Source organism: Leguminivora glycinivorella, chromosome 20 (assembly GCF_023078275.1).
Source record: "Leguminivora glycinivorella isolate SPB_JAAS2020 chromosome 20, LegGlyc_1.1, whole genome shotgun sequence".
Lineage (NCBI taxonomy): Eukaryota > Metazoa > Arthropoda > Insecta > Lepidoptera > Tortricidae > Leguminivora > Leguminivora glycinivorella.
In genome coordinates, this window is record NC_062990.1 from 22,252 (window position 1) to 47,599 (window position 25,348).

General features: G+C 40.5%; 1 non-coding gene across 1 annotated transcript; it reads right to left on the reverse strand.

The window, feature by feature from the left end:
• Positions 1-24,774: 24,774 nt before the first annotated feature.
• Trnan-auu lies at positions 24,775-24,847 on the reverse strand. Its single transcript has one exon. It is a non-coding gene; the product is annotated as a tRNA-Asn (tRNA).
• Between the last annotated feature and the right edge of the window lie 501 nt (positions 24,848-25,348).

The window sequence follows — 25,348 nt, forward strand, 5'->3', positions numbered from 1 at the left end:
ACTGGCTAGAGAGAGAGGAAAAGGGAAAATTCTTTCCCCTACTAGAAAGACAAACGCGACAAAGCCGGCGACTCCAACAGAGCCAGAAGACAAAACCGCTCAACCGGATCCCACGCTGGAAATAGAATCAAGTGAGAAGGATGTGAGAGAAAGATTTAACAAAATGGAAGAGTATATGAAAGAAAACGAAAGGAGAATGATAGAGAGTGAAAGAAGACAGAGTGAACACATAAAGAAGATGGAGGAACTAAAGATAGCGCTAGAGGAGCACAAAGAGAGCATGAAAGGGGCCACCTATGCGAGTGTAACGGCGTGTCGGCCGGTGCCAGCGGCAGCAAAGCCTAGAATGGAAAGTGCCCTACACTCAATTATTATCACCTCAAAAGACGAACAAAAAACCGGGGAAGAGGTATTAGACAGGGTGAGAGAAGCCATTGATGCGAAAGAAGGATGGGTGAAAGTGGAAAAGGTACGAAAAGCGAAAGACAGAAAGATAATAATAGGGGTGGGGACAAAGGAAGAAAGGGACAAACTAAAAAACAAACTAGGTAACGAAGCGGTCGATCTCTATGTTGAGGAGGCCAGAAACAGAGACCCGCTACTGATTCTTAGGAGCATTCTAAAGGTTAACTCGGACGAGGACATCCTGAAAGCTCTTAGGAACCAGAATCGGGACATCTTCAGTGACCTTGGAGAAGAAGAAGACCGTGTATGTGTAAAATATAGAAGACGGGCGCGGAACCCCCACACTACACATGTAGTGATTGGCGTTTCTCCGACTATCTGGCAGAAGGTCACTAGAACCGGTACTGTGCACATTGACCTCCAGCGAATCAAGGCAGAGGACCAGTCCCCACTGGTCCAATGTAGTCGTTGTCTCGGGTATGGCCACAGTAAGCGGTTCTGTAAAGACCCGGAAGACCTATGCTGCCACTGTGGAGACCTGCACTTGAGAAGTGAATGCCCAAACTACCTGGCAGACGTGCCTCCAACATGTAAAAACTGTATCAGGGCAAAAATGGCAAATACCAACCATAACGCCTTCAGCGACAACTGTCCGATACGGAAAAAGTGGGATACCATAGCAAGATCAACCGTTGCATACTGCTAAAGGCGCCCACGTATACAACATAACGCAGGCTAACCTCCAGCGCAGCAAATTGGCTACCACCGAGCTCCTGCTGGAAGCCAAAAAGCTCAAAACAGCCATCGCAATGATCCAGGAGCCCTACGTGGGGAGAGAGGGGGAAGTACAGGGATATCCAGGGGTTAGAACCTTCCAGGACAATAAAACGGGAGGGGGACCAGTAAAAGCAGCTATCATGATTTTTGACGACGACCTCGAAATCATGCAATACCCCGACCTCTCCACAAAGAACATCGTAGTGGTGAAAGTCCGTACAACAGAGTGGACCATAGCAGTGGTCTCCCTGTACCTAGAGCCTGACAAACCCATAGATGAATACTTGGAACACCTCAAAAGGTCCACCGAAAGATGGGACAGGCAAGGATCATAGCCGGAGGCGACTTCAATGCCAAAAGCACCTGGTGGGGAAGCCAATGCGAGGACGAGAGAGGTAAAGAACTGAGTGGACTACTAGAAGAACTAGAACTCCAGATCCTGAATGCGGGATTAACCCCAACCTTCGACACGATAAGAGGCGGCAAAAGGTATAGCAGCTACGTCGACGTAACCTGTTGCTCTGTGGATATGCTCGATCTAGTTGAGAACTGGCGGGTGATTGAAGGCCTTACAAGCTCAGACCACAACGGAATCACTTTTAAAATCAACCTTAAGTCATCAAAAGGAATCATCATACACAGAACGACACGTATCTACAACACCAAAAAAGCAAACTGGGACCAGTTTCATGAGAAACTGGCCCAGGCATTGCAAGACAAGCATCTCACTGCACAACACCTAGAAAGAGTCAATAATATAAAACAAATAGATGAAACACTACACAATTACACACAAGCCATTACAGAAACATGCAGGAACACTATACCAAATAAAAAGAACACAAACACACTTACCTTGCCGTGGTGGTCCGAGGAACTCGCAGAGAAGAAAAGGAGAGTAGCTACCAAAAAGCGTAGAATCCGGAACGCCGCGCCCATCCGTAGAGCAGAGGTGGTCGATCTATACCTGAAAGAGAAAGCAGAATATGAAAATGCCGTAAAAATTGCACAGACGGAAAGTTGGAAGGAGTTTTGCTGTAAACAGGATCGGGAGGGGGTATGGGAGGGAATATATAGGGTGATGGGAAAAATCACAAAACGAGAAGAGGACCAACTGCTTCAATGCGAGGGAAGAACACTGGATGAGGGAGAATCGGTGGAGCTACTGGCTAGAACCTTCTATCCCGACGACAGGGAAGAAGAGGATACACCGACACATCGTCACATCAGGAACCTGGCACAAAAAGTAAACGTGGAGCAACATGATGACAAACATGACCCCCGTTTACATCGAGTGAGCTTAATGCAACGATGATGTCATTCAACCCTAAAAAGGCACCGGGCGCAGACGGCTTCACCGCAGACATATGTGTTCAAGCCATAAACTGCGATCCGAACTTCTTCCTCGCATTGTTGAATAAATGCCTGGAGCTCTATTATTTCCCAAGCATTTGGAAAGAGGCCACGGTGGTAGTCCTCAAAAAACCCGGCAAAGAATCTTACGACGTGCCTAAATCCTACAGGCCGATTGGGTTGTTGCCTGTTCTGGGCAAGATCTATGAGAAGATGTTGATAGCCCGCCTCAAGCATCACATACTACCTAGAATCAGCCAAAAACAATATGGCTTCATGCCCCAAAGAAGCACCGAAGACTCCTCTATGATCTAATGCAGCATGTAAAAAACAAGCTCAACGCTAAGAAACTGCTCACAATGATTTCACTAGACATAGAGGGAGCCTTCGATAGCGCATGGTGGCCGGCCATAAAAACGAGACTGTCAGAAGAAGACTGCCCAGTGAACTTGAGACGGACTATCGACAGCTACCTGGATAGCAGGAGAGTAAACGTAAGATACGCTGGGAAGGAATTCAGCAAAGGGACCAACAAAGGATGCGTCCAAGGATCCATAGGGGGACCCATATTATGGAACCTACTCCTGGACCCACTCCTGAAAAAACTAGAGCGAAACGGAGTGTTCTGTCAGGCGTTCGCCGATGATATTGTGTTGCTTTTCGATGGGGAAACAGGACTGGAAATAGAAAGGCAGGCAAATGCGACTCGGGCACGTTCAGGCTTGGGGCATCGATCATAAATTAAAGTTCGCACCGCACAAAACTTGCGCAATGATAATTACTAGAAAGCTCAAATTCGATGCACCACGCCTGAGCATGGGCGGGGTGAACATAGCCATGTCTGAACAAATAAAAATATTGGGCCTCACCATCGACCACAAGCTAACCTTCAACCAGCATGTGGCGAACGTATGCAGAAAGGCATTAAATATGTATAAAAAACTGGCAAGAACAGCCCGAGTCAGCTGGGGATTGCATCCGGAGGTCATTCGCACCATCTACACAGCGGCGGTGGAGCCGGTTGTCCTATATGCTGCAAGTGCATGGGCGCCCGCTGCCAAAAAACTGGGAGTGATAAAGCAGCTTAACACAGTGCAGAGAGGGTTTGCCAAAAATATGCAAAGCATATAGGATAGTATCATTAAACTCAGCATTGATGCTCGCCGGGATGCTGCCACTGGATCTAAGAATCCTCGAGGCGGCTTCCCTGTATGAGGCAAAAAGAGGGATACCGCAGCCGGCACTACTAGACCGGGAGGTGGAGCGGATGGCTTCGGCCATTGAAGCACCCCACCCAGCGGAGCACGGTGACATGGAAATCAAAAGCCTGGAGAACCAACAACAAGTAGACGAAAACAGCAGTTACGAAGTTCGCATTTTTACGGATGGGAGCAAGATTGCGGGTAAGGTAGGAGCCGCGATATCCATATGGAATAGCGAGGCAGAGATAAAAGCCCGCAAATTTGCTCTCTCAAAAGAATGCACTGTCTACCAGGCAGAGCTCCTGGCACTGTGCAAGGCTACAGGGAGATTGCTACCAGTAGCAAAAAGTCATTCGGGATCTACAGCGATTCAATGGCGGCGCTCCAAACCATCCAAAACCGGAAATGCTTTCATCCGCTAGCAATTGAAACCAGAGATAACCTCCGATCTTCATCTCTCCAGGGCAAGATGGTAACCTTGCACTGGATCAAGGCCCACGCGGGACTAGAAGGTAATGAAAGAGCGGATGTGTTGGCGAAAGAGGCCGCCATCGGATCAAAGCAAAAACCGCATTACGAGAGATACCCGATTTCATTCGTCAAGCGAACCATTCGAACGGCAACCCTTGACGAATGGAATCGGAGATACATAGATAGTGACACGGCATCAGGGACAAAGCTGTTTTTCCCGAACGTATTGAAAGCGTATAACATAGTCAGGAAACTGAAACCAACCGGCATAAGAACGCAGCTTATGACGGGTCATGGCGGGTTCTCGGAATACTTACATCGTTTTAAGTGTAAAGAGAGCCCGTCGTGTATCTGTGATCCCGCGATCGAAGAGACGGTGTCACATATTCTGCTAGAGTGTCCCGTCCATAACACACTGCGCTTTGAACTTGAAAACCAACTCGACACTGACCTGAAATTGGAAAACATAACAGAGCTAATAAAATCAGACAACAGAGATAAATTCTTAAACTATTGTGAAACAATTTGTAAAATAGTAGCAAAACGAAACTCAAGCTCATAAATTATGTTTACATAATATAGTAATTATATTAGTGCTAAGCATAAAATAAAAGTATAGTAGTGTAAGAAATAGAATTAAGAGAACACAGTAAATGTATAGCTATAAAATAAGAGATGGAAAATAATGTAGAACAATAAAGTTATGTGTACACCCTGATTCACCATCCCATCCCGAATCATATTTAAAAAGCAATAAATAAAGTAAGAATAGTAAGAAGTAGATATATATAGGTGGGACTCCCACCCACGAAAAGTGTGAAAGACGATGAATACCAGAAAGAATAGTATGTAGCATGAAAGTGCGAGAGGCATTAAAGCGAGAAATGGTATGAATGCGTTAGTAATTAAAAGAATTGTTAAAACTAGCTCCGATCACGTTGGAGGAATAGGAAAAAAAAAAAAAAAAAAAAAAAAAACTAACCTAACCTAACCTAACCTAACCTAACCTAACCTAACTCAAAACCTAACCTAACTCAAAAAAAAACTCAAAACCTAACCTAACTCAAAACCTAACCTAACTCAAAACGTAACCTAACTCAAAACCTAACCTAACTCAAAACCTAACCTAACTCAAAACCTAACCTAACTCAAAACCTAACCTAACTCCGAACCTTACCTAACCACTCTTATCGTTAAATCACCCCATGGTTCACAGAAAAATCTTAACAGCGTCATTTATCTTCAACTTATGTTTAGAGAGTGGCGCCATCTTGTGATTATGTTAATTAGTTAACTCGGTTGCTCTCAAATGGCGCTAGTAGAATTTGGTAACATTAGATATATTTTCCAGTTTTCCAGTTTTTTTTTTTTTTTTTTTTTTCTAGTAACGTAACGAAATTATGCTAATTCCGCTAACATAAAATTAGATAGCTTGTTTATTATGCACAATTGAGCATGGCTTTACAAGATGGTGTTAGTCGTCCCAGTGTTTTGATTTCAACCACCAAAGTTCGTGTATGCAGCTTATGATACCATTGAAACAGGGTGTATTTTCATTATTTGTGGAATTGGAAAGTTCATATTAAAATATTGGGGACACCTTACACAGATCAACTCAGGCTTAAATTAAGAAAAGCTTGTACTATGGTTGCTAAGCGACAATATACATACTTAAATAGATAAATACATACTTATATACATAGAAAACATTCATGACTCAGGAACAAATATCTGTGCTCATCACACAAATAAATGCCCTTACCATCATCTTTTTCCATCGTCGGTCGTGAACTATCTTTTCTTTCGATCATAATTTCTAAGTAGGATCGTGCATGTTTGTTATCAACAGTAAATTTTGTATGTATAATCAGCACAAGATATAATTATTGTTGGGGATGAAATTCCGAAGAGGGGTGGGGCGTGCGCGTGAGCTAGTGAAAGGGTGCGTGTAGCAACAACTAACTTTGAGACGTGCCACAGCATAGCGACACCTAAAGTCGCCGTCAATAGAATTTATGAACAATGTAAACAAACCCTGTAGTCAAAGTGTCTTTAATTTCCATTCAAACTCATCAGATACTGGCTAAACCATGTGTTATTTGATCAATTCATATCACATTATGATCCTCAACCTTTAAAATAATAAAATTGTGCTAGAATATTGATATTTTATACAATGGTTTGTTTACATTGTTGACAATTTCTATTGACGGCGATTTTATTGATTTTTTTTTGTGTAAACAGATAAGTTGTTTATAGTCCATAGTATCCAAACATGTTTGACTACTTATTTGCAATCTTTACATTTCCTAGTTACATTCGTATAATACAGAAGTTACGGGAACGTTATTCCATAATTTAAATGTTCAATCATCGAAGTCCAATATCACAATTATGAACCATCTAGCGCCATCTGTTGACGGGCGGCCAAATTAACAATTTACCCAATTTTACCTTGCAGTTATATATTGGCTTGATTACTATAATATTCTATGCACCCGTCAACACATGTTGCACTATGTTTTAGAATTTTATTTTTTTTTATTTAAATTTTTTCCACGGGAACAATGAAATATTTGCTAAGTTCACTCGGAAAACCAATACCACTAGCGACATCTAGTAGCGCCCGGTTAAATTAAACTTGTTTGGACTGAATTTATTCAGTTTGGTAAACGTTCGCGTTACATACTTGTTATTTTTCCGGTCAGTGAATTAAATATCACAACACACAAAACACTTACAGAGTGGTAAGTCGAAATACACAAATATTTTCCACACAGAGAATCCTTAAAATAGTAAAGTTCTATTGAGGCTTTACTTTCACGTGTCAGTATTTATGCATTACAAAACTAAGAATACATTTAGTGATATTGTATCGCGAACTTTTAACAGAAAGTGTTGTGTAAACATGTTTAGTTCCACCGGGCTTATTAGATGGCGATAGTAGTCCTGGATTTACAAGTAAACTTAGTGATCATTTAAGCTTTCGCGTAGCGTTAAAAAAAATCTCAAACCTTGTACAACACGTGGTAACAGATGTATTGAATTTTATTGTAATGAAGTCGATATATTTGGTAAAGGTAAAATTGGATAAATTGTAAGTTTGTCCACTCGTCACAGGATGGCGCTAGTGATCTAATTTTTCGTGTAACCAACTATCCATACTTATCTTCCCTGTAGACCTAAAATTCCAAAACCTTGGGCAACATGTATTACCCGTTGTCTAGGATTTTTATAATGACAGAATGTAAATGTAAACCCTAAGTAAACATTGCATAAACTGCAGTTCAATCTGACGCCACAAGATGGCGTTAGGTGGTCTCGATATATTGGATATTAACTTCCAAAAGAAATTGTTTCCTACAGTTCCATACATACAAAATGGCGATTGTCTAGAAATAGCGTTAGACGACTATGATTATTGTTTCCTGAAACCTGCAAAATGCAGAACACCATGTAACATGTTGTTTAAAATTAACACATTAAACAACAAATTACACAATTTGTAGTAGCTTAGAAAGGGACAGGAGCAGCTTCTTTGGAGTGAAGTTAGGCACAATAGGTTGTAATTGTAAACAAAGGTAAACTCATTCACTTTCTAAGTAAAGTAATACGACTTTAACTTAGGCAGCCCATGGTAACCGTACTTTTGCCACAGACACTCAAACACTAGAAACTCCAAGACCTCCAAGTTTTATTATCAATCTAAACACAATGTTGACATTGTAAGTAAATAAAATACGTCAAGAAATTTTAAAAATATTTATTTACAGATACGAACTTATCCTATTCATTTATTGGACCTAATAGTAATAAAGTTATGATTTGGTATGTTAATACTCTTCACGGGATGCTCCAGGGCGCTGCGTGCCGTCTTGCACTTCTCACTTGCCGCCCAGGAACACTGTGGGCACACAAACGTTACTTTTAATAATTTGATAGCATCCTGAGACATTGTGAAACTGACAACATGCTGAACAAGCATACACTAGCATAGGAACAGCTCTGAAGACGGACATCAATGTGAATACACAAGCTTGTAAATGTTTATGTTAAAATACGACAATGAGCCAGAACTTCGTACGTGGTTCACTCAGTTTCACTGTAGGCCCTCTAACAATAATAGGGTCGCAGACTCTGCCTTGTGGATTGAAAGTATTGGAACAAACAGATATACATGTGCATACATAGGTAAAACTACAATGAGACATTTCACACTAGTACAATTGCTGCACTCTACTGTTCTCGTCCGTTTTACGAGTATTGTGCATAGTATGTAAGTTCTGTTATCACATTGATGGCCGTCTTCAGAGCTGTTCCTATGCTAGTGTATGCTAGTGCATCAGAGAGCACCTTTGATTGTGTTTCACGCATGGTTATTGTATGCTGCGCCTATAGAAATTATTCAAATGAGGTCGACTATTATCGTAATGTAGTTATGTTACTACATTATGTACGTCATGTATGTTACACAGTAGGTATTATGGCCAAAGGGAAGGAGGTACGTACAACTCGAGAGGTCGTGCGTCTGGTGCAGCGCGGCCAGCGCCTCCAGGAACGAGCCGAACAGCCCGAGGCCCGTCGTCGTCGTGCCGTTGTTCAGCTGCCTGCAAGCAAAGCCATTTAGCTATACATATCAGGTAATCTCCTCAATTATTCTTATATGTATTACGTGATCGTCGTCGTCAATTATTTTTATGGTGGGGTTTTTTGCAGAAAATTTGAATTTTCAACATTACCTTATTTGAGTTGATAACACATACAGATCAATGCCGATCGAAGAATACAAAATGCCGGTGCTCAAATCACAGACATAGTAGGTATAAAACCTTGTTGACATTTGCCAGTCTGACCATAAATCGGTAGAACTTTTTTACATGTCAGACCGTCAGTGCAAATATAGTGCAAATGTCAATCAATAGTTGTTCACAAAAAGTAAACCCTGAAGTAAACTTACGCATCCTGGAAGAAAGACTCTGTCCCGAAGAAAGCGCGCCCCTCCGCGTGAACCTGAAAATCGGAAATAATTGTTAGATATACAATAGGTACCATTATTACCTCAGTGATCATCACTGTCAGAAGGTAAGAAGTTCTATAGAAAACCGGCCAAGAGCGTGTCGGGCCACGCTCAGTGTAGGGTTCCGTAGTTTTCCGTATTTTTCTCAAAAACTACTAAACTTATCAAGTTCAAAACAATTTTCCTGGAAAGTCTTTATAAAGTTCTACTTTTGTGATTTTTTTCATAATTTTTAAACATATAGTTCAGAAGTTAGAGGGGGGGGGACGCACTTTTTTTTCCTTGAGGAGCGATTATTTCCGAAAATATTAATATTATCAAAAAACGATCTTACTAAACCCTTATTCATTTTTAAATACCTATCCAAAAATATATCACACGTTGGGGTTGGAATGAAAAAAAAATCAGCCCCCACTTTACATGTAGGGGGGGGGGGGGTACCCTAATAAAACATATTTTTCCATTTTTTATTTTTGCACTTTGTTGGCGTGATTGATATACATATTGGTACCAAATTTCAGCTTTCTAGTGCTAACGGTTACTGAGATTATCCGCGGACGGACGGACGGACGGACGGACGCCACGGACGGACGGACGGACGGACAGACAGACATGGCGAAACTATAAGGGTTCGTAGTTGACTACGGAACCCTAAAAAGCATAGAATAGATATACACTCATGCATTTTTAATTTGAACCTTAAAATACTTACAGCGAGGAATGCTATGACGAGAGCCAGCGCGAGGCAAGGGAGCGAGCTGCGGCGAGGCATCGTGGAGGCGCGAGACGGGCGGACGGTACGGCGGCGCGAGGCAACTTGGGATCACACGCGGCCCCAGCAGGTGCGGTGTGGTGGCGAGTGCGCGGCGCGGGCGGCTCGAGGCATGTGCAGGGAGTGAGGTGCGTAGCTTACTTATACGCAGTGCGTGACCTAGAGAGGGGACACACTGCATTGTAAATGTGTCGAGCAATAGGTGGACAAGATGTTATATTGTCTTTTCATTTTAAACGATTTATTGGTATTGATGTTATAACGCCAAAACGAAAAGGGGTGACAGAACATCGTTTGTCATTTCGTTTTGGTGTTGATTTTAGGGTCAACCGGTATATTCGATATATATTTATATACCAAATATAAAACGGAGGAATGCTGTTTTCAGTAACTTTACTTATTCGTTAATTCTAAGACATTCCAAATTGTCGACTGCGATAACACACATACCTACGTTATTTCTCATGCTCTAACTAAGCCAATGTAAACAAAGGGGTAGTTTTCAATCACAAGCGTTCTTTTTATTCGTCTTCAATGTTTGTGTTTCATTAAATCTAATGCAATATTATTACAACACGTCGCATCATGCGCGACACAAATAAAAAACTAAAACAACGATTGCTAAATAAATCCAAAACTACAAAAGTCAGTCGGCAGATATCGCGAGCACTGTTCGTTGTCATAAAACTCTAATGGCGGGATGGGAGTCATTGATTGCCCATCTCTAGAGCATTAGCATGAGAATGGGCCGCGGCCGCGCCGCACGCGCCGAGATTACTGCTGTACTTCAAATAAATGTCGACCAAGACGAACGCTCAAGCGACCAGTGTAAATGCATTCATTTAGTGCATGAAATTATTTATACCTCTGCCACACACTCGACGAGCGGCGTGGGAAGTAGCGAGGGAAGTAGGCAGAGGCATAGTGTCAAAGGGCTGGCAACAATCTAGTGAGATTCGTCGCGCGAGTAGGGCAGAGTGTGGCCGATGAGGGCAACATCGCGGCAGCGCGAGGAGCAGCGCGAGGAGCATAGTGTGGCAGAGGTATAATTTACCCCTCATCGGCCACACACTGCTCGCGCTAAAAAAACCGACATGACGGTGGGCATGACGAGGAGCATGACGAGCGGCATGACGAGTAGCGCGGTCACACTCCGCGGCCTCTGCCTACTTCCCACGCCGCTCGTCGAGTGTGTGGCAGAGGTATTGAGCTTGTATCGATTTTTATTTTTACCTAAAGTTTTCCAAACCACCTGTTATGTATTATGAAGTTCTTGTCCAGCAGGTTGAAGCAGGGTAGCGGCAGAATGAAAATGTATAAAAAATATGACAAAAAACCTCGATGACTGAAAATATACAAGGAAAGTTGTAGATTGGTTGATCCTGAGCGAGCGACACTACGGCGCGATGTTGGAGACTCGGCCGGCGCGGCGCTGCTGACATGCGTGCAGCCCCGGCCCCGCGTTCAGGAGCGATTCATGACGCGACGTGACGTGAAATTCACAATGCTAGAATATTTGAGGTTTGTTTGCAATGTTGGTCTGCGAAGACAATCTTTTAATTAGTAGGTAGGTTTAATCATGTGTAATACGCATTAATTTTACCAACTTATAATTTACTTATTTACAAATTAATTTTGTTTTCAAATCACTGTAGGTACATACACTAATTTTATTGTTGGAGTTCTCACATTGGACATTACGAGTACTTAGATTAATTTATAGAATCCAAGGTTTCATTATTAGAAACGAGTTATAAATATCCAACTTTTACTATTGTTGTATTTCTAATTACTTTAATAATGTCATCATAATTAGTAACTAATACATATCGTACCTTCTCTAACATCTGTAAACTGACGTAAAGATCTTAGTGAATCCCATCTCAGTACAAAGCGTCCATTATCACCATCATTTGCATATAAATAGCATTCGCTTCATACAAACACAAACCATTATAAGTAGAAGCTCGAGATCCGTATCATCTCTATGTTCTTGAAGATCATCATACGATGGTAATGGTAGTGAGTACATAATTACGAATACTCAGAGACAGCGACATCAACGGGATTAGGGTGACCAGACGTCCCGAATAATTTGGTCTCAATTATCTGCTCCACACATCCCCGTCCCCATGCAGTGCTACGTAGACGTATCCCGAAGTTTGGCGAATCCGATTTGGTACAGAACATTAACCCAAAATTAGATTAGTAGTGGCTTTATCAGCTGTAGGTCCTTCGCGAGCATCTGAATAAATGCTTAGCTTTGCCGTTTATAAATAATACTACAAACTGAATCAGTTGAGAATTGTAACCCATATAAGATATCAGCTAGACACCCCCAGCCCCTAGGACGGCATTTTTGCGCCGAGCTGAAACGGTGACCTTAATTCGCTATCTTTTATTGATTTGATTAGATCAAGAGAAATTAGAATACAAATCGAATCCGAATGTATTTTATTTCTATGTAGACAACTAAAAAAAACGAATTAGTCCGTCACTTAGATTCTCAAAAAATTTTAGACACGTATTTTTTCTTTTTTCTCGTAAACGAAATATGACGACGTTACAGTGCGTTTCGTCACGCCCAGGTACACTTTTTACTTAAAAGTGACGTCACAAGCCCCCACTTCGGAACTTTGATGCTCTATATCTTTGTATTTTTTCATTAATTAGAAAAAGCAAAAGATGTCTTAAGTATTTTTGGACGATCTAACTGAAGGACTATTTAAACAGAATGCCATTTTTTATGTAGTCGTCATCCCTATTGTGAGTCCCGTATTGAGGATTGGTTTTCCTGTAACATAGGAAAGGAACTCTGGCAGCCCTGCCAGCGTCATCGGCAATAAAGCCTTATTCGCAGTTGTCACGTTCATCGTTTGTTTGTTTTTTGCCGAGGTCGGCATTCGACGCGCCATTGCGTATTGTGAACCGCACAGTGTTCAGACATTGGCCGAAAGGTCAACAGTAATTTATGCGGGAACTAATTAGTTACCATTATGTTGTGATATTATTGAAAATTCTGCGAAATAAACATTTAAATAAGTGGGTCATAATTAGCTATGGTTGTCACTTGTTAAAATAAGATGAGCCGAGGACGATACGCCAGAATTTGCGATGTGATGGTGATGTTCTATCGAAACGTCAACTCAACTCGTTAAAATTTAGTGTAAATATATCCCATGTGTTTTCGGCTCTCGGTCTATCTTAGACCGTTTTCACATTATCCGATCCGATATCGGATGTCGGAAGGATTTCAATAGAAGAAATCCAAGATGGCGCCTGTAATGTATGGGATATCAGTCCGACATCCGATATCGGATCGGATAATGTGAAAACGCACTTAATACAAACAGTGTTAACGAATCTATTTTTTTTTGCTCTGCCGCCTTTTCTAAGACGACTAGTGAATACGAAATAATTGTTCAAAGTCCATAGAAGTCAAAACTGAAAGTCGAACCTACTAACCCCGGTGGAAGTAAGGTTTAACCAGGCTCTAGCCCTTTTGACCGTCAATGTCATTTATTGAATTCCGTCGAAAACCAAAAGTAAATGTTAAGCTGCCGACTTATTCAAACAACGACGCAAAAGTTATCAGCCCCTAGGCTTACACTATACTTAGCGCAGGACAGAGACGCGGGAATAGTACAGAATCAAATGCAAGCGTGTGTCAAAATTAACAAGAATATGTCGCTGCAAATAAAATTCAACACAGTACGCGATACATGCATACTGAAGCAGATGAGATCAACTTACGACTAGGGGCAGTAAAACTAATGATGACTATGGGAAGCGGCAGTCTTCATCACCCACCCACCGCCGGTCTCTGGCGCTAGGCTCTCCGCCGCGGCGCCGCCCGTTAATGATTTACTTGTAATTGTATAAATATTCCGACATTAGCATCTGCGGCGAGTCTCCTCACTCCTACCAAGGACATCGACTATCCAACTTTCGTGATCTGCCCTCTCTGTCTGTCTCAAGTGTTCGTATAGAGAGGCGAGTAGACGAGCGACGGATGGTCAGTAGGGGATGGTAATGGCACTCAGCTCTGCTGGTGGTCTGGTTAATAATTCATGAGGCACCTGACTCGTGTCGCTATTATCATTTTTGTCGCAGGTTGAACAAGCGGGACTAAGAGCACATTAGTCGGTTAGTAACTACCCTTATTAGCTCATGCATTTCAAAGCGTAACTTGGGATTTTTTTTTATCGTATGGCATTTTTACGTCTTACTGGATTTCAATTACATAATGATTTCCTTAAGTATTAAATCTTAAACTAGAGATTGATGAATGTGCTCTTCAGATACTCAATTGCCGTTTCGCTGAGGTTTATGAGGTCTTCAATTCGACCTTCGAATTTGGTTAGGGGACATTCCAGGACTATGTGTTCGACCGTCTGCTCGGGGCTACCACACTCGCACTGGGGGGAGTCACACCATCCCCATTTATTCCAGTGGTAAGCACAGTTTCCAACACCTGTTCTTATTCGGTTTGATTGGCTCCAAACTCGGCGCGGTTCGTCGAACCCACGTGGATGCACTTTGGGGTCAAATTTGAAAAGTTGTTCACCCTTAGGATGTTGTGAATTCCACTCAGTCTTCCATGAGTCGTGTCGTGTATATTCCAATCGTTGTCAGTGTGCACCATCCCAAGTGCTGGCGGTTTTCGAGACTTGGGAATGAAAAAACTTTATACTTTCAAACAGCTGATAGTTAGACTTTAAAATTTTCAAGAAAATATATAGGTACGTAAAGGACGGCAATTTACTTGCAACCTCAAGTGTTGCAAGAATAGGCACTCGCATTTAAAAAACTTAAGCCGAATAATGCTGACTAAAAGACTAACCTATTGTATCGTATATTCTACATGTATTTATAAGGATGGTAGTAGATATTAAGGTGGCTCGCTTTCCATACAAAAAACATCTACCATTTATTTAGTCACCACACACTACAACTAAATAAAAATATACATCTACTATACATTATCCATCGTCGCAGTATTGAACGAAATACATTGTTTCATACAGAAATCATGGACAAATCCATGTGAATTTTTTATTAATTTTACGAAAATGTGCGTGCCAAATTTTGTGTACAGACACAGAGCCGTCATATTTCGCGCATTTTTAGTTGACATTGTCATCAGTGACACTTGGCTCTTGACAAGTAATTATTTAAAGATATTGGTTTACTTAACTCAAGCAGACTCAGAAATAATGACGAATTTTGTCAACAATCATACATATCGTATATTTCGACACTGCTAGTGTAAATCGAAATGGCGTCTGGGTCAAACGCATTGACTATGAAGCAGAAGATCTCGAGTTCCATTCCGGTCTTTTTTAATCATTTGAACTTTTTTTTGGATTTATTAAGTTTTTTTTATATTGTTTAATAGAATAAATATTCTATTAAAAAAGACTTACTATATTTCTTTCCTATTTTTTTTTCATACAAAAATACAATACAATCTTTATTGTGCCTTTGTTGATAAAATAAAATATTACACGTCAGGTCAGGTACATAGGTCATAGTGTGGGCATAGTATTAGTAATGTGCTGACTTCCTTACATTTACTGAGCTAGTTGACCTATGTTATTGTTGTGTGAATGTTTTTCTTCAACAACTAAATAGTTATATATATGAATATGTATGTAGGTATGTGGGTAGCTTTTGCACATTGTAATTTTTCCTCAGTCACCCGTTGAGCTCAGAGACCACGAACGCTGTAGTGTTCGAAACGTCGGGATGAATTGTAGGCGTCCATAGGTTACGGTGACCGCTTTCCATCAGGCGGACCGTATGCTTGTTTGCCACCGACGTAGTATTAAAAAAAAAAAAACCGGCCAAGAGCGTGTCGGGCCACGCTCAGTGTAGGGTTCCGTAGTTTTCCGTATTTTGCTCAAAAACTACTAAACTTATCAAGTTCAAAACAATTTTCCTAGAAACTCTTTATAAAGTTCTACTTTTGTGATTTTTTTCATATTTTTTAAACATATGGTTCAAAAGTTAGAGGGGGGACGCACTTTTTTTCCTTTAGGAGTGATTATTTCCGAAAATATTAATATCATCAAAAAACGATCTTAGTAAACCCTCATTCATTTTTAAATACCTATCCAACAATATATCACACGTTGGGGTTGGAATGAAAAAAAATATCAGCCTCCATTTTACATGTAGGGGGGGTACCCTAATAAAACATTTTTTTCCATTTTTTATTTTTGCACTTTGTTGGCGTGATTGATATACATATTGGTACCAAATTTCAGCTTTCTAGTGCTAACGGTTACTGAGATTATCCGCGGACGGACGGACGGACAGACAGACAGACATGGCGAAACTATAAGGGTTCCTAGTTGACTACGGAACCCTAAAAAAGAGAATAAGTCCTGGATTCGAACCCAGTACTTCCATGCAAATCATGCGATAACACGTATTTACCGCAAGGCTATTTAAACAAGCTGTCGCCGCGTGAAATTATCGACTAGAAGGAATACAAAAACACTGTTTGTATGTGTGAGTGGTACTTAAAAATAGTGTAAAATAGTAAATTTATCTACATTAAGGGGATTAACGTTACAATGAGAAGTTGAATGTATGTTGTAATACGTCAATTTTAATATTAAGTGTTCGCGAAGCATAATTGAAAGTATATAAATGCCTGCACGACTCCACAAAAAAAATAAGACCGGTAATTTGCAGATTAACGCCATCTAACGCAGCCTGAGCTTCGGGTAACCTAGGCGAGCCACCTTAACCCTTAAATGCATAGTGATGTATATATGCATCATGCATTTTTACTCTATTGACAGCATTTCAAAATTCAAATTTGAATAAGTCTTTGTCAAGGTCATGCATTTAGGGCTTAATTACCAACATCATTAAATTGGGCCTTTGGAAAATCAATTGTTTGATGAAACAAAACTTCAACAGGCAAAACGAATTCTAGGACCAAAATTATTTACTGCCAAATTTGATTAAAACTATCCAAATAAGTACTTGTTCTCGATTTCTAGACCTGTCAATACACATTGCTCATGTTACCGGTGCATGGCCGGCGATGTCGGCAGCGATCGCGAACAGCGCGGAGTGGCGCCCCCAGATTCGGAAGCGCCATCGCGAACTTTACAATCGTTCGTTTATCACAGCTCTTCCGCATTTCATGTCAGCATCAAATATACCGTATCTCCTACGTAATGCTTCTCAATTTTGAACCATTTCTTAATGCAAGATAGGCCTTTTAAAGATTGGGAGAGGGAAAAAGTTTTCCATAAAGTAAGTGCACGTAACACATCGGTCAATTCTGCTACTTATTGTAAAACCATAAGGTTAGAAATTTAATAATTGGATATTTGCAGTTATTGCGCGTAGTGTAAGCGCAGACAGATCAGTACTTATCAATAGATAGAACATTATAAGATAAAAATTCATGGGCGCCCCCGTGCTCACAGTTATATCGGCTTAGTTTAGTTTAGTACATGAAGTAGGTTATCTTTATACCTTTATCTATTCATATTTATTTGCGTGTTAAAACTGACATTATGTTCAAGGAATACAAAATACATAGGGACTGTTGTGACTTGTGACACCTCGTTCAATTGTCAATTGTAAATGTTAAATAATGTTTCGGCTAAACGAAGCTTGGCGAATATACAAAAGTGTGAACGCAACAGTACTTGAGTTCACGCTCATAGCGTATTAATTGATATATTAATATTATTAATGTTGTATATGTTAATATTGTATGTTTGTTATCATACAATATTGAAAAATTGCTTATAAGAAATTGCGTACCTACCTCTCAAAATCTGTATTAACAAGACTCCTGTAGTAAATCTTAAATAACTTTATGGAGTTAGCATTGAAACAGAAAAGGAAGAGATTAATTCAACAGAGGCGAGTTTTATAAGTTTGAGTGCTTATATTTTATGATGCTTTAACCTTAAAATAAAGTTCGTACCGAATCATTTTTGACCTGAGATCAATTCGTACAAAATTACAAATGAATATAACAATAACAATTGAGTTCAACCGTATGAGCTTGGCAGCTTGAAAACACCCTTCATGAGTTGCTTCATACCACTTTCTGCTGCAGGATCCATCGGGAGATAATCCGTAGCGGAAAAAGCGAGGGCGGTCCCGCGGCGCGGGGCGGGCGCGGGCGCGGGCGGCGCGGCAGTTCGGCGAGCGCCCGCGACACGGGCGGACGTACGCGAGTGCAGTGACGTCATCGCACCAGTGATGCTGCGCGCTGAAGTATGTGCTCCTTTACTACCCGTTTAGAGGTTACCCTAGTGTCTAGTGAGCTGTAGTGAAACAAAGTATATCTAAAATTGGCTGAAGTCTTCGTGGGTTTTCCCGAATTGCGGAAAACGTAGGCATTGGTGGAAATAGGGATAACCGTATGTAGCGGATTCCTTAGTGCGTAAGTAGGTGCTTATTGATCAAAGGGATTGGTAACCGGTAATAAAAGTGGCGGAATTTTATTCAATATTCGGGAAAAGGTCTAATATTTACAAAAAGGACTTGTGGCTAAATATTTGTTTACAAATAACGGAAACTATTTACTCAGTAGTACGAGTATAGCGTTAAGTATATTGTTATATGTATACTGACAAATTTAGTTTAGTAACAAAATTGGAGTAATCAGTCTGTAAAAGCTGGATCGTTCTCGTTGTTCCCTCATATCGAGGAGCAGCTGAGCTTACACTTACACATTGTATCACACGTGTCTACGCCTACGTGCAGTACGTGCGAGCGACTGAAGCTCCGCGAGAGGGTTGATCTCTGATCGGAGCGAACCTTGTGTTAACCCGTTCAGCGCTTATCCAAACACGGTTTCGTTTTAATTTAAGCAGAAATACTTGCGGATTATTCTATCAAACATTTAACTTGGACACTCAAATGACAGAGACATTAATGCTCTTTAAACTTTTTGCACCCTTAATGATGAACGGTATACGCACTTAGGTAAGTACGTATTAACAACAACGTGCCTTTACTAGTGATTTAGTGAACAGTCAAAATGTGTTTAGAAGGACGAAGGGTCACATGCAAAAAACTCGCAAAAGTTTGGAATTACTGATTGGGAACCGAAGTTTTCAGTTTATTTACTGTGGTGATTTCCTTCAATAACATTTTTCAACTTTGTAGAAATGTTCTGCAAACTAGCACATCTACAGGTGCTTTGCATTTCAATAAAGAATGCTGCAACGTGTAAAAGTTCCACGTGCGCAGAGCGAAGTCTGCACGTGTCGTAATGCCGCGTTTCTTAAACAATATTAAGAAAGCTTGAAAATAAAAATATACCAATCCTGGCAGGTAAGCATGTTCGCGCGATAAATGATCAGGCCGTCCCTATCGCACTATTAGTAAGTGCGATAGGGACGGCCAGATGTTTTATCATTTATCGCTCGACCATACTTAATTGCCTGCCTGCACGGGAAGCATGGTCGCGCGATAGACGATAAAATATCAGGCCGTCTCTACGCACTTACATATAGTGCGATAGGGACGGCCCGCTATTTTATCGTCTATCGCGCGACCATGCTCCCCGTGCTGGTTCCGTTACAATCGGGATATGAAAACAAATACCGACCCCGGGTCGGTGCTTATGGCGTACACATTTCAGCGAGGAAACACATTTAAGGATCAGCGGGATTGCAATAAGCTCCAAACTTCATGGAACAGAGGATCGCGAATTTTCCGATATCGAGGGAAATGTAGGACAAGGGAGAAAAGGCGGCGAACGTGTGAGATGAGTAGTGAATAAATACAGTTAAAGGATTAGAGGGGATATTTGAATAAGTGGCTAATATTACCCCGGAGCCGTAGGTGGGCAGAGTAAACATAGCACGCCGGGTGCCGGGCTCCTCCACGCTACGTGCGTACTGTACTACACACACGAGTACGAACGCGGACCTCAGGGCCGGGACTGTGATTTTAGGACCCCACGTACATATGTGTCTATATGTTCAGGGCCCGTATAATACGAATAATATTAGATCCTGCTGTCTAATTGCAGGAAAAACGTTATGAAACCCATAGAAAACAACTTTAGTTATGAGGATTAAATATCTTTATACTTTTGAAGCGACTTCCGTGCAATGTAGGCCCAACATTGACAAATGATGAAACATGAAAGTCAAAACCGTGCTTAAAATCTTTGTCATATATTTTAACTAAGTACTATGACAATTTACAAATTTGCTGTTTTTCTCAATATCAGCTTGGCCGACCAGTAAATCACTTACATCAATATTCAGTTGTACAATTTGACTTTGTGAAAGAGGAGTGCTACTTATGATTCCGCTTTGCCGGGTTATGAGACTTATGAGCAAATATTCCATGTAGTGTAGTACTGTAGGCAGTGTAGGTGCTACAGCAGCACATAGCAAAATGGAGGACCTTGGTTGGCTTTTAGGTGAACAAATTGAACAAACGAATTCTACTGCAGATACAGCAGAAACAGGGATGTTATTCGTGATGCCATTTTGCACTTTGCGGGGTTATGAGCTAACGTTCTATCGTGTAGTGTTGGTACTGCAGCAGCATTTGCAGTTAGCAGAGGTGATGACCCCCCGGGGCGCACTCCACTCGATTGTTGACTTAGAATATACGAGTGCTATATACCGCACCTACTCGTACGAGGGTGCACTTAGGTATATTTGCAGTGAGCGCTGCATATTATGCATGCACTTCTGGGAAACTCACGTGTGAGAAATATATGACAATAATATGTATAGGGTAATCTAGAGCACCTATCGAAAGACTAAAAGCGGCGTAAAAGTAGATTTTAATACCGTCTCCTTAAGTAAATGGTGTTCGGAGCGACCGAAATTGCTACATTGAAATTCATTTATGAACAGTATTATGTTTTAAAATACGTAATACCTACTACGGCGAAGTTTAATTAGTTTTGTGACCTCCTTGTATGGGCAAGGGCATCGCCTACTAAAGTTTTAGGCAGATTTAGGTTTTAATCTGTTGTCGCTCCTGGCAGTGACCTCAATAAAACGAATGCCTACAATTTCAAGAAATTCAGGAGCAATTTCAACGAGTCTTTGTCTTTCAAACTTTAAAGTTAGATTCCGTTAAACTGACACACAGGTACCAATTTTATTTTTACACAACTGCCCCAATATTTTTATTGACTTTACTTTAGCTACTACTTTAGCTAACTACGCTGTAATAAATGCTACATTTGTCTACTGTTTTAGTTTTACATCATATTTTGCCTATACTCAAAGGTTATAGTTGGAAGAAATCCCTTGAAAGGGATAAGCTTTTGCCATTTACCTTACTACCTACTTACTATTTTTTTTTATATTTAATACCATTTACTTTATGCATATGTATACATCCATACCATTATGAAGAACAAGTGTGTTGCCTCTGCCTGTGGGCGGATGATTGATTTGATTGAGTGAACGCCGACGCGCGGAGCTCCTTGTCGAAGCAATTTGAGGAAAGATCCGCGACGTCCTCCCCGCCTCGCGGGCCGCGGTACGATCGCGATATCGTGATGAGAGTGAGGTGATTGGACTGATTGGGGGAAACAGATACGTCGGTTTTTTTATTTTGCTTTGCGTAATGTTGGTTACACAAGTCAATTGTCAATAATTCGATGGCACAAGTCGTGAAACAGATTATTAGATTTTTTTGCGCCAGTACCTTCTTTATCGGTACTGGAAACAACACCTAATGTATTGATCTCTGACTATACATAGGACTAGTAGCTTGAGATACTCGCGCCATATAAGTGTTTTGGCTTGCTAAGACCTATTTTCCTCCTTTGATCCAAAGTTCCGATGGCTCATGGCAGCCTTTTTAACCGACTTCAAAAAAGGAGGAGGTTTTTTTTTTTTTTATTTTTTTTTATTTTTTTGTATGTATGTTCCTCGATATCTCCGAGAATTGTGGACCGATTTTCAAAATTTTTTTTTTGATCGAACGGGTATAACCCCGAGATGGTCCCATTGGCATCAAGTCAGGGTCTGATGATGGGATCCTGGAGAAATCGAGGGAACTCTTCAAATGTTATAGGCACATGTAATGTTTTTAGTGTATTTTTCAAAGGTAAACCAGTATTTACGCCTGATGGTAATAATTTTATGTGGCTGAGCTGATGATGGAAGGTCAACTCCTCAATGGTTAGGAGTTAAAGGATAATTCTTTCACTAGTGTACATGTATTCGGACTGATACATATAATATCAATAGGAACCACTAAAAATCAACAAATAAATAAACTTTTTTAACAAAAAATAAAACCGCCTTCAAAAATAAGCGCGTTACAAAACACGGAGAAACTAAAAAGCAAAAAATAATAAACCTTTGAATTCAGATTTCTTATCGTATTGCAATAATCTAAACATCCAAATTATAAACAAATCAATTATTTTTGGAGTCGGTGCCAGCCTGCGTATGGTTGGGTGGGGCAAACAGGCAATAGCAAGGCGACGAACAAGTCTGGTACCGACTGCAAAAATAATTGATTTGTTTATAATTTGGATGTTTAGATTATTGCAATACGATAAGAAATCTGAATTCAAAGGTTTATTATTTTTTGCTTTTTAGTTTTTCCGTGTTTTGTAACGCGCTTATTTTTGAAGGCGGTTTTATTTTTTTTTTAACCGACTTCAAAAAAGGAGGAGGTTCTCAATTCGACTGAATGTTTTTTTTTATTTTTTATTTTTTATTTTTTTGTATGTATGTTCCTCGATATCTCCGAGAATTGTGGACAGATTTTCAAAATTTTTTTTTTGGTCGAACGGGTATAACCCCGAGATGGTCCCATTGGCACCAAGTCAGGGTCTGATGATGGGATCCTGGAGAAATCGAGGGAACTCTTCAAATGTTATAGGCACATGTAATGTTTTCAGTGTATTTTTCAAAGGTAAACCAGTATTTACGCCTGATGGTAATAATTTTATGTGGCTGAGCTGATGATGGAAGGTCAACTCCTCAATGGTTAGGAGTTAAAGGATAATTCTTTCACTAGTGTACATGTATTCGGACTGATACATATAATATCAATAGGAACCACTAAAAATCAACAAATAAATAAACTTTTTTAACAAAAAATAATGTGAAAACTAGTGCAAAATGCCAGAAGAGGATTCCCGCCTCCTTAACTCTTCACTTTGCAATGTAAATTAGAATCAACATAATTTTTGACCCTTAACCCTATTCCATCTATTCTTGGAGGATGGAATGGAGGGCCATGCTTAAAAACTCACGCTTTATAGCGTTTCTGTGAAAAATCTAGCTACAAATAAAAATTTACAGAGTCATTCATGCAGTTTAAAGGTTAATAAGAAGACATAAACATTTTCAATATGTTAGAAGAATTTAGAACGTCTGGTAGTAATTGTATGGATCGAATTTTGATGAAAGCGTCCCTTGGCGGAAAGCCCCGGAACGTTATCGTAATGAGGGATTGAGGGTGATCGAGGGAACCGGGCTATTTTATTTTTTCAATTCGATGCTGACACTCTGGCATTATCAACGATAAATTAAAATAAAAGAACCAGCAACACATACGTCAAAATACTCTATGTATCTCCTAGGTTCGGAAAACGGAAAAGTTCGAAACGGAAAGGTTTCGGTCGATGTTAAGCGCATATTGACCATATTTTATCTTTTACAAGTGACACTGTTTTAAAGGAATTACAAATCTATAACTTTACTTTACCTATTCCTATTGGTAGTCGATCAATTCATCGGACTGCAAGCGCTCGATGTTCGGCTCATGTGAATCAAAGACGGAACTGTTATATCAGCAGCACTTTTATGATTTTCTCTTACAGCTACAGAAATGGCAATACAAGAATAATGTGAAAATGTGCGGTGTCGCTGATTGTCACAGCTCAGCCGAAGTGAACACAAAGACGGCGCGGCGTGTCCCGGAATGGCGCTCGATACTCGCTATTGCACTGTTCCGCACTAGGGACATGAGCAGGGATTGCCAACCAGATTGGTTGACAATGTGGCCGGATACAGCCAGATCTTGGTCTTAATCATGCCGGATCCGGATACGGTTAAACTGGCACCGGATACCATGGTAGTATTGTAGTGTAGGTATTCAAGTTTTTATCGTGATATGAGATAATAATTTTTTGCTATTTTAACAATATAATAAAACTTAGTAGTACTTAATTACCGTTACAAGCTTACTGTAAAATTTGTAATCTACCGGAGAATGCCGGATCCAGCCGAATTACCAGATTTCGGCCCGTATTGCACTCCCTAGGCATGCGACGTCGATAGCTATCTCGTGGATCTGTAGCTACTAGCTAGTATCTGTCCATAGCTATTGTCTCGTCGAGGCTAGACATGTCGACAGCTATCTATCTTGTCTTTCGCTAGACATGTAGACTATACTCTCAGTTAGAGGCGGAAGACAATGCAGCTTAATAACGCTGAGCGCCCCGGGGCCGGGGCCGGGGCCCGGCGGTGTCGCCAACTCTACGATACTGGGTATTTAACTATGCCGGAAGCTGCATTTCAACTAGCTTAGCTAGGAAATTTACCTATTTCAATACATAATTATAGTAAAATATGATAGAGAAGACCTAATGAAAAATGTTGAACAGTTAAGGGACCTATCTCTTAACTGTGTTGTGTGTGTAAATTATTCGTCGTTTCCAGTTACATAACACATTTAACACGAATTTTATTGATTTTGAATACCTACTGAGTTTTAACTTCTGATTAGCAGAAACGTCTGCAATCGATGCCACTAGGCTTAGAATAAATTTAAAAGTGGAAAATGTCTGCCTTGGGTGAGACTTGAACTCACGGCCTCTGGATCAATATTCCAGCGCTCTGCCAACTGAGCCACCAAGACTTCAACCAAGCCAGCGAAATTTTCCACTACTAAGGACCCACTACCTACTGAGTATTGGCAAACTTGCCAGGTCTCTTATTGCAGTGTTTTTCAAAGTGTGGGTCGCGACCCCCAGGGGGGTCGCGGCATCTATCCAAGGGGGTCGCGAAGTTCAGCTTTAAGATAAACTGGTTATGTTTTTTTTAACTTAAAAAAGTCAAATTCCTTAAAATTAAAAGGTTAACCTTAAAAAACTAATTTTATGATAAATAAATAAATTGTGTTTATTTGTTGAAAACGTCAACTCGCATAAATATGAAGTAGCAAATGGGATCAAAACTTTAAGGGCTTCTTTTACTAAATAAAGCCATTCTTTTAACCTAGAACGCATCAATTGAAATGGTGCTTCTTTCACCGAGGCGTTGAGATCGGCCAGCTCAACGGACTTAATATTAAAAAAAATATTCACAATCCAACTTTCCATCACCAATCAATGTTTCAGTTGAGAAATAACTTTGGAGT